This window comes from Dermacentor albipictus, chromosome 1 (assembly GCF_038994185.2).
Source record: "Dermacentor albipictus isolate Rhodes 1998 colony chromosome 1, USDA_Dalb.pri_finalv2, whole genome shotgun sequence".
Classification (NCBI taxonomy): Eukaryota; Metazoa; Arthropoda; class Arachnida; order Ixodida; family Ixodidae; genus Dermacentor; species Dermacentor albipictus.
Genome location: NC_091821.1, coordinates 265,322,899 through 265,335,312, shown reverse-complemented (window position 1 = coordinate 265,335,312; position 12,414 = coordinate 265,322,899).

The window sequence follows — 12,414 nt, the reverse complement described above, 5'->3', positions numbered from 1 at the left end:
GGAGAAAGTAAAGCATATTCGAAATTATAATGTGAGAAAGACTGCGGAATCAGTAAAAAATGGACACAACATGAAATCATTCAGAAGAAAACTTGGCATAGGACAAGCCAAGATGTATGCACTGAAGGACAAGCAGGGTAATATCGGTAATTTCGAAGATATAGTAAACGCGCAGGAAGAATTCTATACTGACCTGTACAGAACCCAGAGGAGCCACGATACCTCCATTCGAATAGTAATGAGGAGGTTGCAGAGACTCCTTCTGTAGCTAGCAACAAGGTTGGAAGGGCCTTGCAAGACATGAAACGTAGAAAAGCGGCAGGAGAAGATAGAATAACAGTTGATTTAATCAAAGATGGAGGAGATGTCGTGCTTGAAAAGCTTGCCGCCCTTTATACAAAATGTCTCATGACTTTATGCGTTCCAGAGAACTGTAAGAATGCGAACATTATACTAATCCACAAAAAGGGAGACGTTAAAGAATTGAAAAATTACAGACCCATTAGCCTACTTGCAGTACTGTATAAAATATTCACCAAGATAATTTCCTATAGAATAAGGGCGACACTTCAGTCAACCAAGGAGCAGGCTGGCTTCAGGAAGGGATACTCTGCAATAGATCACATCCATGTCATCAATCAGATAATTGAGAAATATGCAGAGTACAATAAGCCTCTCTATATGGCTTCCATAGATTACGAAAAGGCATTTGATTCAGTAGAAATAACAGCTGTCACAGAGGCATTGGGTAACGAAGGAGTACAGGAGGCTTACGTAACCTTTAAATAAAGGGGTTAGGCAAAGACACAATCTCTCCACTGCTATTCACTGCATGCTTGGAAGAAGTATTCAAGCTATTAAACTGGGAAGGCTTAGGAGTGAGGATCAGCAACCTTCGGTTTGCAGATCACGTCCTGTTCAGCAACACTGAGGACGAGTTACAACAAATGATTGAGGACCTTAATAGCGAGAGCGTAACAGTAGGGTTGAAGATCAATATGCAGAAGACAAAGATAATGATCAATAGCCTGGCTAAGGAACAAGAGTTCAGAATCACCAGTCAGCCTCTAGAGTTTGTAAAGGAATATGTTTACCTAGGTCAATTACTCACACGGAACCCTGATCATGAGAAGGAAATTTACAGAAGAATAAAAATGGGTTGGAGTGCATATGGCAGACACTGTCAGATCCTGACGGGAAGCTTACCGCTATCATTGAGAAGAAATGTGTACATTCAGTGCATTCTACCGGTGCTAATATATGGGCAGAAACTTGTAGCTTGACAAAGAAGCTCAAGAACAAGTTAAGGACCGCGCAAAGAGCGATGGAACTAAGAATGATAGGCATAATGTTAAGAGACAGGATGAGAGCAGTGTGGATCAGAGAGCATACAGGGATAGCCAATATTCTAATTAACATTAAGAGAAAACAATGGAGCTGGTCAGGCCATGTAATGCATAGATTAGATAACCGGTGGACCATTAGGGTTACAGAATAGATGCCAAGAGAAGGGAAGCACAGTCAAGGGCGATGGAAGACTAGGTTGGGTGATGAAATGAGGAAATACGCAGCTGCAAGTTGGAATCAGTTGGCGCAGGACAGAGGTAATAGGAGATTGCTGGGAGAGCCCTTCGTCCTGCAGTTGACATAAAATATGCTGATGATGATCATGAAAAGTTTTGATGGTCCTTTGATGTCTGAAATAATACCCATCAGTTGTTTCAGAGATGGAGAACAAAGGCATGCAAGAAATTGGCCAATTGTTGGTGTCTCCAACAGGCATATGCCATTCACTTTGTGACTGTTGCCAAGCAGCTGGGCAGAGATGAAGACTAAATTGTAAACAAATTTATTCAGTAAATTTGGGTCTTCTTAAAATAAGGTACAACTCAGTGGCAGTGATAGCAACTAGCACAGTCAGTGGTCGTCAAACCAAATGATGATGCTTGCATCGAACTGCTTTATATATTGCTTTATATTTATGAAGCGGCCACGTAAATAATAGAAGATACGACAAACATCAGTCTGTGTGTCAAAAGTTGAGCGTGGCTGGCCGGTCTTTCTAGATAAGACAACATTCCAAATGTGTAAGCTCATAATATCAGAAGTGCAACTTGCTTCACAGCAGAATTTCGATAGTAGCCTTTAGATGAAACAGGAAAGAAAAAGCATGCGGCAATGCAAAATCCATCAACAGTGTGCATCCGTTAGTAAAAGCGTAAAAGTAATTGTGTATAAGAAATGGACTCTCATCTTTATCATCTTGCAACGGGCAACTGTGTTTATTCAATCAATCGATCATTCTTTATACAGAAAATCTGAATGGTCTTAGGGCTAAAAGCTGCTCTAGGCAGCTTGACTGCGTTCCTGAAGACCCTTACATTGGCAGCATGCAATGTTTATTGTACAATTATACAGCCTAAAAATGAAAGCAAAGATGTCGTAATTCAAATGGATGTTGGTACTTACTAAAACAATAGACTTACAATATGAAGCACACCATATGTTTGACGCAATATAAATAAATTGTTCATTTTGGTATACACATTCTAAATGTACAGAGTCTCTATAACTGAAAATAAGCAGGTAATTTAAGTTAGGTAAATTAACTATGAAGAATACAATAGAAATTCAAGAGACGTATTGCGAAATAGTTGACAAGACAGACAAATACTAAAACAAACAAGGTAAGAAGAGTATGTTAATCAGGCATAAATGTGTCATTCCAATAATTGCAATGTGAAAGGTATTGTTGATGACTGATACAAACTGTCGGTGCAGCTGTCCGTGTATAGCAGTTGTTATTTCTTGAAATTCATTCAAAATGGATGGTAAGTTGAAATGAAGTGCTTGTAAATGGTAGTTAGTTGAGAAACGAAGTACAAATTAAATTATGGGGTTTAACGTGCCAAAACCACTTTCTGATAATGAGGCACGCCGTAGTGGAGGACTCCGGAAATTTCTACCACCTGGGGTTCTTTAACGTGCACCTAAATCTAAGTACACAGGTGTTCTCACATTTCGCCCCCATCGAAATGCGGCCGCCGCGGCCGGTATTCGATCCTGTGGCCTCGTGTTCAGCAGCCCAGCACCATAGCTACTGAGCAACCACGGCGGGCTAGAAACGAGGTACGAATCATAAGGCAGTTTGTCACGTAATCATATTAGTGTTATTAGGTTTTAGACATGCCATCGTAGTAAGGAATTCTTTGTCTTAAAGGTAAAATGCTCCTACATGAAAATAGGTAGGGGATTTCCGGCTGGAAACCGAGTTTTCCAGCCACATTTCCAGCTGGGAATACCATTTCCAGCTCAAAACCAGGTTTTCCAGCCAGAAACAAAACCAGATCTGGCTGGAAACTAAGTTTTCCAGCCAGCTTTCCAGCTGGAAATAGCATTCCTAGCCGGAACCTTTCCATGGACAACTAGAAATCACATTTTCCAGCTGGAAATTGACTTTACTCCTGCTGGAAACGTGTGTTTCTGGGTGGTAATAGCTCTTTCTTTACTGGGCCTCCCCACGACTGGCTGGAAATTATTTTCTAGCTGGAAACAGAATCTACTACAGCTGTGTGACCAGACATTCCAAGCTGAAAATGCCAGGAATGACTGGAAGGCTTCCAAACTAAATGGGGAACATATGAAAGCCAATTGGGAGAAGCTGTTTCCATTTACAAGAACTGATACAGCAGCTTGGAAATGTCCCATCACATTGGATGCTAGCTTTAGCATGGGATGCTCAAAATACAGAAGCACACATCAGTAAAATAATTTTTATGTAGTGTGTAAAATCATAAATGCAGAAAGTATGACCACTGATAATACAACTCATGCTCATAGTGATATAGGAAAAAATGATCTAGCCTTAAATAGCAAGGTAGCTGCTGCTTGGTGCGCTGCATGTGCAGGGTGGTATAAAATGTATAGAACATGCATACCACATACACAATGCAGTTTGCACAAAGCAACACAGTGAACTGTAGTACAGTATGACTACACAAAAACGACATTTATTACAGTTCTGGCAGAAACAATTGGTGACTTTAGCAAGGTGAGATACAAAAGGTATAGCTCTGCAGAAGTTGACAGAAAGACAGAGAACTGCAAAATGCACAGCAACATGTCTGGCAACAATACAAGAAAAAGAAGACAAGTGGCAAGTTAACCAAATGCAAGGCAATGTCATGCAACACTAAGGCATCAAACAAACATGCTTGTGGACTCTTTTCAGTGGCATCTTTATATGCACACCTTTATTTAAATAATGTACGAGTAGAATTGAATAATTTTTATAATATAATAGTAATAGTAATTTTCCACGACTGCATTTTTTGCTGTTTCTCTCTTTGCAGCATGAATTTAAATTCGCTTGTGGAAAGTTCAAATAACCTTTGCTCAGGCAAGATATTTAAACAAACCTCACAAAAGGACTGTTTACAGATTTATGAGCCCAAATTCTCACCTATACTATACACTATGCAGTGACAGGCCCATTTTATGACCATGAAAAGACATTCAAATTGCAGAAGGCTTGTAAAAATAACAGTACCATTGGAAGCAACTTGACACATCGCTTTCAGAAATGTGGCGCATTTCTTTTCAACAGCTCAATCTCGTACAAGTTTCATTCAAATTTGAAATCATCCTTTACTGAGGTATTGAGGGCTTCAATACCTATACCCCGGATTATTTATAGATCTTGGTTTAAAATTGGTCTTCAGAAAGTTGATGCAAAAAAAAAGAAAAGAAAGAAGAACTTGCCAAGTGGCTGCTCTTGGAATGTGGCAAGCTCCACACTATCGTCATTGTAAACTTGGGCAGTGCACATAAAAAATCTAAACACGAGAAAGGAAACAGGACAACTTTAAAGACAGAATTCAAAACAAACAAATTTTCTCGCATCTCATTTTCTCTGTGCGCTGCTTAAGAACGAATACTGTAGGTTGCAACTCACCTGCTTTTCAATTCTTCTGCAGCTCATTGTAAACACTGCTGGTACTGTTTATTTTCTATCTTTTCCGCTTCAGTAATGGTGCTAAGAAAGCCTATAGCTTGTCCAAACATTATATTTCGCCACCAAATTTGCTATTTTGTGAGAAAACAAATCTTTACACTTTTCAACAAAGCAATGACTTCATGCTGAAACACATATAATAAAGCAATTTATGCCTCACAGAACCAAATTATATGTATTTCAACTAAAACATCTCAGTTGTCTAAAAAATGCCTTCATACTTTTTTGTGAGCTCATTTAGAGAGTCTAAATTGTGGAACTAAGCGGTTTGTTAACTTTTTCCACATTGTACGCATGATGAGCTTGGTGCTATAAGTTGTCAAAAATAATTTCCAGTGCTAAAGTTGCTCAGTATTTCACTGCTAGAGAGGACATAGACTTAAGATAAACATGTAGGATTTCCATTCTATTTATGCAAGAAGTTGTTCTACGTGCATCATACATGATACACCATGCAGTAAGATGTTAAGCTGATAAGCTCAACTGAAGAAACAATTGATACAGAGTCATGGCAAACACTAGAAAATATCTTTCTCAGCATGATGTTTCAGAGATACCGAGATATCAACCTCACAACTGCTTAGCACGTAAAAAACATTAGCTCTCTAATACTCTGTCATAGCATTCCAGTAGAAGATGCATGTCCCTCCATTTTATGACCATGCATAACTGTTTACAAGGTCACAAAAAAAATTCCTGCCCATATAATGAGAAATATATGCAAGGACAAGCCCGTACATCAATCTTCCGCAGCCTCTCCTATTCTTGTCGCCTTGCTCTCATCATATGTGCACTTCTCACTGTGCTGCTAGTAACATACACATGTGATAAGAGGAAAAATTCCTCCTCTCCAGCTAGCCCATTACACAGAATTATTCTTTGTTTTCTTGTAGGTGCCACCTGGAAGCACTACTGCAGTACAGTGAATTTTGGTATGCCTAGTTTATTCTACGAGGCAATTACAGCCTCCCAGACCTTCAGTCTTTTGTACTCTACTACAGCGTCGCTACATTGCAGGTATATTGAGGAAAAAGACTGATCAATAATTTCCGGTTTCCCCAAGGGAACAATGTTTTCACTTGCTTCAGAAACCTTCTGAGCTGAGTGACAGTGCATAGCTGCTTGCAAGTGCCTTCAAATAAATTAGACTACTGTGCAAGAGTAGTCGTGTGGCAATCAGAATGGGTACACCATTTGATGATGTGACCAGCCTTAACAGCTTGCCAATGCTATTCCCAAAAACAAAGCATGAATGTGTCATGTGTCCACAGAGGCTCGAACAGAAGTACAGATCTTGGTATGTGCAGAAGTTGATGAACATTGTAAGTCATGGTGCTTTTACTATACAGAAATTGCACATTCACAACAAATTCTGTGAGCAGACAAGTGCTGTGGTCAACATCTGCCCTTGTAACAGAGCCTTTCAGTAGGAGAAAGACTCCTGCAACCAAGAGGCTCCAATGGTGTAGATATCTGCCTTCAAGCACATCTGCTAGGCATGGCATGCCGGAATACAGGAGCCAACACTGCCACTCAAAAGCTTTCCAATACTCCCGAGCCAGCAGCACCCTTGGCCGCCGGTTAATACGCTCAGGCAACCTTAAAGAAAAATCCGTGATTGCCATTTTAGATGCCTTGCCACAGTAGTAGTCAGTGCCTGTTGCTGTAAACCATAGATATATTATCTGTTGCGCAACACCCAGCAAAACACTGCATATAGCCTGGGCACCAGGACCAAATGGGGCTAAAGCCTGGCAAATTAATTAATGGTGATGGCCTCTTGACCCCATGTACAGTGGCACCAGTGTTGCAGGCGTCTGTCATGTCTTTAAGTGCCTCTTCATCTGTTTGGTCTGGAAAGGGCGTGGTGATGCAGTATTTCACAGTACCTAGAAGAATGAAGAACACAAGGCATTAGATGGCCCCTCAAAATATGCAGTTAAACAGCTAAATTAGGCCCGTAGGGGCTTGCCTAAAGATAATTGCTTAGGAGGCTGCTTGTGTGTGCTGCACATAAAAAGACTAGTTGGAGACAGAACAGTTCCACAGAAAACTTGTGGCAATATTTTGCAGCATTGTGCCAAAAGTATTATGTACAGCAGTTGTGACAAGCTTTATCTATTGCACACAATGCATAAGTGCTAACTGCTGCTGCTGCTGACATTGAACACGAATAGCTGGTGAAAGGTTAATTATTACAGTGACATGCCAAACATGCCCTCAAAATGTGTGTACCCCTAGGATTAGCTCTTTTCTAGAATTTTTCCTACAGTATCTTCTGTAGCTAATTTGTATTTTAGGGAAATGTATATACAGTACGACATGACAGATTATTTCTGCAGAAGCCCATAAGGTGGAGGAAGCTTCATGAAAGGGAAAAATTGTCATCCACCTAGTTTGCAGCAAGAAGAGACAAAGGAAATCTACATGGGTTTCGGAAATATGGGAGATATGTAGTTAACAGCCACAAGGCCTGAAGCTTTCTTTCCAAACTATGGGACAATATGGTGCGCAAAATTTGCTGGCATGTGTGTCAATGGCTACATGCACACCATAAAACTCAGAATACAAAAGCGACTTCGTTGCTCCTTCCACTGTGCTTATTGATACACGTTGCCACTATTTTAAGTCACTTACCATCAACATTTACCCTTGGGTGGTAGCACCAGCCACATCCATAGTAGCCATTAAACTGTACCCTGTGTTGGATTGCAGCCCTGGCTGAGTAATCGGCATAATAACAGGTGCAGAACACCTGCAAGATAGAAAGTGAAATACCAGTAGTAAATGCATTGACACATACATCACCCAGATATTTAATGAGTAGGCATTTACCTTTGATTTTACCAAGTTGTTGGCAAATGTCCATCTTAATCCAGTTTCATTCAGCTCTAGGAGTTGCCTCACGAAGGCTTGGAGTAAAAGAGTCATGTCTGGGTGCTCTTTGCTATACCACAGTACTGGTGTCATAATGTTGTTCCAGTGCAATCATGGCGGCAGCTCATTCATAACAAGCTGAACAGGTCATATACTGTAACTAGAGGAGTTGAAGACAGGGCTTCCATTAGAATTTATGGTCAGTGTCATGTCAGTCTTGTCAATTTTCTGCCGCATCTCCTGGTAATGTACACCACCTGTGATGTCACTCATCGTGCTTTCATGGCAGTGCTTTTGAGTGAGCGAGCTTTACCATTACCTTACGCTGTACCATTACGCAATGTACTGTTCAATTACCGAGTTACTGAATTTTGCCTATAATTGATACTTCTCCTCGTTGTTAGCTTCACATGCCATTTATCCTCGTTTGAATTTTTGCAAGTTATTTTTAAGCAAAAGAGTACACATTTGGGCTGGTTGGTTCATGATTACGAGCAATAAAAACAGCGCTAAACGACGGGACGAGTGAAGGGGCACAGACAACAGCGCTGACTAACAACCAAAGTGTGTTTATTCCGTCAGTCAGCATATATATGCTCCGCCGCTATCTGAAACCACGGAATCTACAGAATAGGGCATGCGCAGGGCGGATTGCAATTAATGTGATAAGAAGGCAATCTAGCTCCTTCGGAAGGAGAGAAATTCATGTTAGTGGCGAAGCATGTGTAAGCCTTCCGTCCATTTCTCTCCTTCCGAAGGAGATTGCCTTCTTATCACATTAATTGCAATCCGCCCTGCGCATGCCCTATTCTGTAGATTCCGTGGTTTCAGATAGCGGCGGAGCATATATATGCTGACTGACGGAATAAACACACTTTGGTTGTTAGTCAGCGCTGTTGTCTGTGCCCCTTCACTCGTCCCGTCGTTTAGCGCCGTTTTTATTGCTCGTAGTTATTTTTAAGATTTCTTCAATTATTTTTCTTTTTAACTGTGTGAATATACTTGTGATATTTTTAGATTTTTTTTTCTCTTACCGTTTATTTCCAATGATGATGTAGAAATTGTATAATATATGACATGACTCACTGTTTGCCACGATCCTACTATCCCCTTTTCATGTCTTGTTAGGAGGTCCCCCCAACAGTTGTTACTTCGGGACCTCCGAATGTACACTTATACCCATCTTGTATTTGATTTCGTCAAAATAAAATATTACAGCAGAGCCAACTGTCCTGCTTGATAGGATGGAGGCAGACTGAAAAAAAAGCTACCATACCGCACAAGGCCACTACCAGAGTATTGCGTAAGGCAAGTATAGCACACAATTTGGAGGCATTTTTTCTCGTCCAGAGTACCTTTTGCGTCAGCAAGGTGCAACCTGCAGTGTGAACAGTAAAAATTAAATACAGTGTCTATGTCCACACTACAAACTTTTTTGAACAGGCACCTGCTTTCAGGAAATGCTTTTTTTTTTTAAATGAGGTTGTTGAATAAGTAAGCCACCCGCCTTCAATGAATGGAAGCGTTAGATTTTCAACATTAGAAGAGTCACTTGGAAAGTCATATACTCACCGCTTGAAACCTCGTCTTCCTGGGCGGAAAACGATGTGCCACATGGGGATGACACGTGTTCACTATCTTTTCTTTTTACTTATTTACGGTACCCTTAAAGACCCCGCAGGGGTATTACATAAGAGGGGGAAACATTGCACTCACAGATAACATAAAAACAAGAAAAAGCACAGGCTTACACTGAAGATACAGCGGCACAAAATGCGTCAGAATTTTTTATAGACGCAACGTCTTTGAGATGTTAATTGCCAAGTTTAATAGCTAAAACCAACGGAGAAAACTTGAACAAGTTAGTCCTGCAATGGGGTAGGTATACTTTGAATGGATGATCAGTGCGTTGTGAGATGTATGAAGCAGGGCGAATATGTTCTAGTTGGAAAGTACAAGTGCTGTGGTAGAGTTTGAAGAATTAATGAAGTAAAGAAATGCCATTTTTGTTGCTGAAGTGTTTGAAGATTCAAGGTGTTTTGAAGGTAATACTGTTGTATGTGTAGTTGCGTGTTATAAAACGAATTGCACGATTCTGTGATGATCCCAGTGACTGCGTTAAGTATCCCTGATGCGAATTCCAAATAAGAGGCATATCCCAGCTGCAGTCTGACTAGTACTGTACACCAGAAGCTTTGTGTCAGGCATAGCGATGTAGTGTTTTACGTATTAGTTCTAGTGTTTTACTGTTTAGTTGACATGATAACGCTGATGTATTTGAACTGGTTTACCGGCTCAATTGCAGCGTTGTTGATATTATAAGAAAATCACAATTTCGAGCGACATGTAGTGAATGTCATTGCCTTGGTTTTGTTAACATTAATCTGCATTAGCCACATATCACACCATGATGATAATGTAGTCAAATCAGCCTCGAGTCGCTGAAATTATCACAATTCTTTATTCTATGTCATCCCTTTCATTTGTGACCTCCAAGTCATCATAACTTGCTTCAGTAGGCTGCTGTGAACTCCAGCTTTCATTCAGCGTTGCTGCACAGCGGCTGCGGTGAATGCGTGAAGGCAGGCCTTTGATTGGTTTGAATTGCTGCCCGACGCGATGCTTGCGACCTACCGCCAGCAGAACTTCAAAGATGCCACTTTGTGGCCTGCGGTGAGGGGGCAGTGGACCCAGGATTGAGGTAGGCTTTCCGCCTTTTCTACGGCACAAGAATGATGTGTGATGTACTCGAGTGCTCCACTGTCCCTCGTCAATACACTCACCACATCGAAATTGCCCCACTCATGTGTAGGCCACCCATAGAATAGGCGATGGCACTGGGGTGGACAAAGGAGCAGGCGGGGAGGTTGAAACAACGAAGCATATTAACTCTTTCCTTACCACGGGGAAATTGGCTGTTTTTTGGATGGTTTAGTTAGGATTTTTTTTTTGTGTGCAACAGCTACTAAGTTTACAGTGCCATGCAGTACATAAAAGTGAAGGTAAATGAACGTGCTTTCAAATAGCATTTATTTTTAAAAAATACAAAAGAATTTATTTACATAAAAAAATTATTGAACAAAAAAAATGAGTAAAGAGCAATATCTCTTGCAAAAAAAAATTTAACGAAATTCCAAAATATAAAAATTGTGGGTATATCACTAGGCAACATTTCTTTAGAAAATTATACCCATACATTCAGTACACTTTGAGTTACAAAAAATTACAAGACGCATAGTGAAATATTCAAGTTCTTGATTGTTCCTACTTGCGCTTTTTTTTTTTTCAAGGAAAAGATTAACTTATAGCACAATATTGTATACCAAAACACGTGTACAAAATGCACATTGCAAAAGCACATTTCGACAAAAAACACTGATAACAAAATGCGTAATAAAAATTTGCAAACACAAATAATGAATGAAATTCACTGCAAACTTTCTTAATGATTAACTTATATTTTCAGAGCAAAACATTCTACAAAGCTTGACAGATACAAAATAGTTAATACTCCATAGCAGAATATCACAGCACAATAACTTTTCGAGCCATAAATGTTTCATTCAGCCAGATTGGTGTGCCAGTCGCTGAAACAGTTTCCTGTTATGAAGCACAAATGCACATTGCATGTGCGACAGAACACATTTGTCTTGTGTTCAACTTTCTTTTCCTCATAGCACTTCCTACCGTTCCGGCGGACGTCCTCTCTTTCAGGCTTGTGATGATTTATCGACTCCAAGCATTCCAGCGTTATATTCGTCAATGAGCTGTGGCTTTTTTATGGCGATTTGTTGCCACTTACCGCCCTTCTTTTCTCGTCGTTTGGCAAGCACGTGCGAGTTAGCTGTGTGTGCAGTGCTAACCATATGCACAACACGTCGATGCACAACACGTGACGGCTCAGCATCTTGACTTGGCAAGGGAGAATTAGGGCGCTGTGCCTTTCGGCGCAGCCCCGGGTTTGTCCAAAGGGCGTTCGCAAGATCGATTCGGCATCTTGTAGATTCGGAATCCGGGCTGGTGGTAATGGCACAACAGCGATGAACTTCATCATTTCCACGAACCATCCTTCTCGCTGTAGATCGGTTTCTCGAGGACGCGCATCCATGCATACTTGTTGGTATTTGCACAACTAGCGTGAATGACCTCCGCCGTAAAGAAAAGGCGAAAAAAAAATCGAGCGCTCACGATAGCCGCTTCGGACGGCTACGGAGCGTCATCACGAGGTCAATGCCCGGATCTCTCTGGGGTCGAAACTCCGCGCTTCTTTGAGCTGGTGGAAGCACGTCTTGCCCAAATGAAGTGGACACTCTAGAAATAAGGAAAATAATAGTTTGGACACCAACAGGGCAATTGAACCGGCTTACATAAACAAAGCGGACGACGAATCCGATACTCACCTGCGGGTAACAGCCGATGTTCCCGGCTGATAGGCTACATCTTCCTCATCTGAGCTAAACTCCGACGACGCAGCATCGACGTACGAGTCATCTGTGCTCGACGAGTCCAAAATATCACTTGCC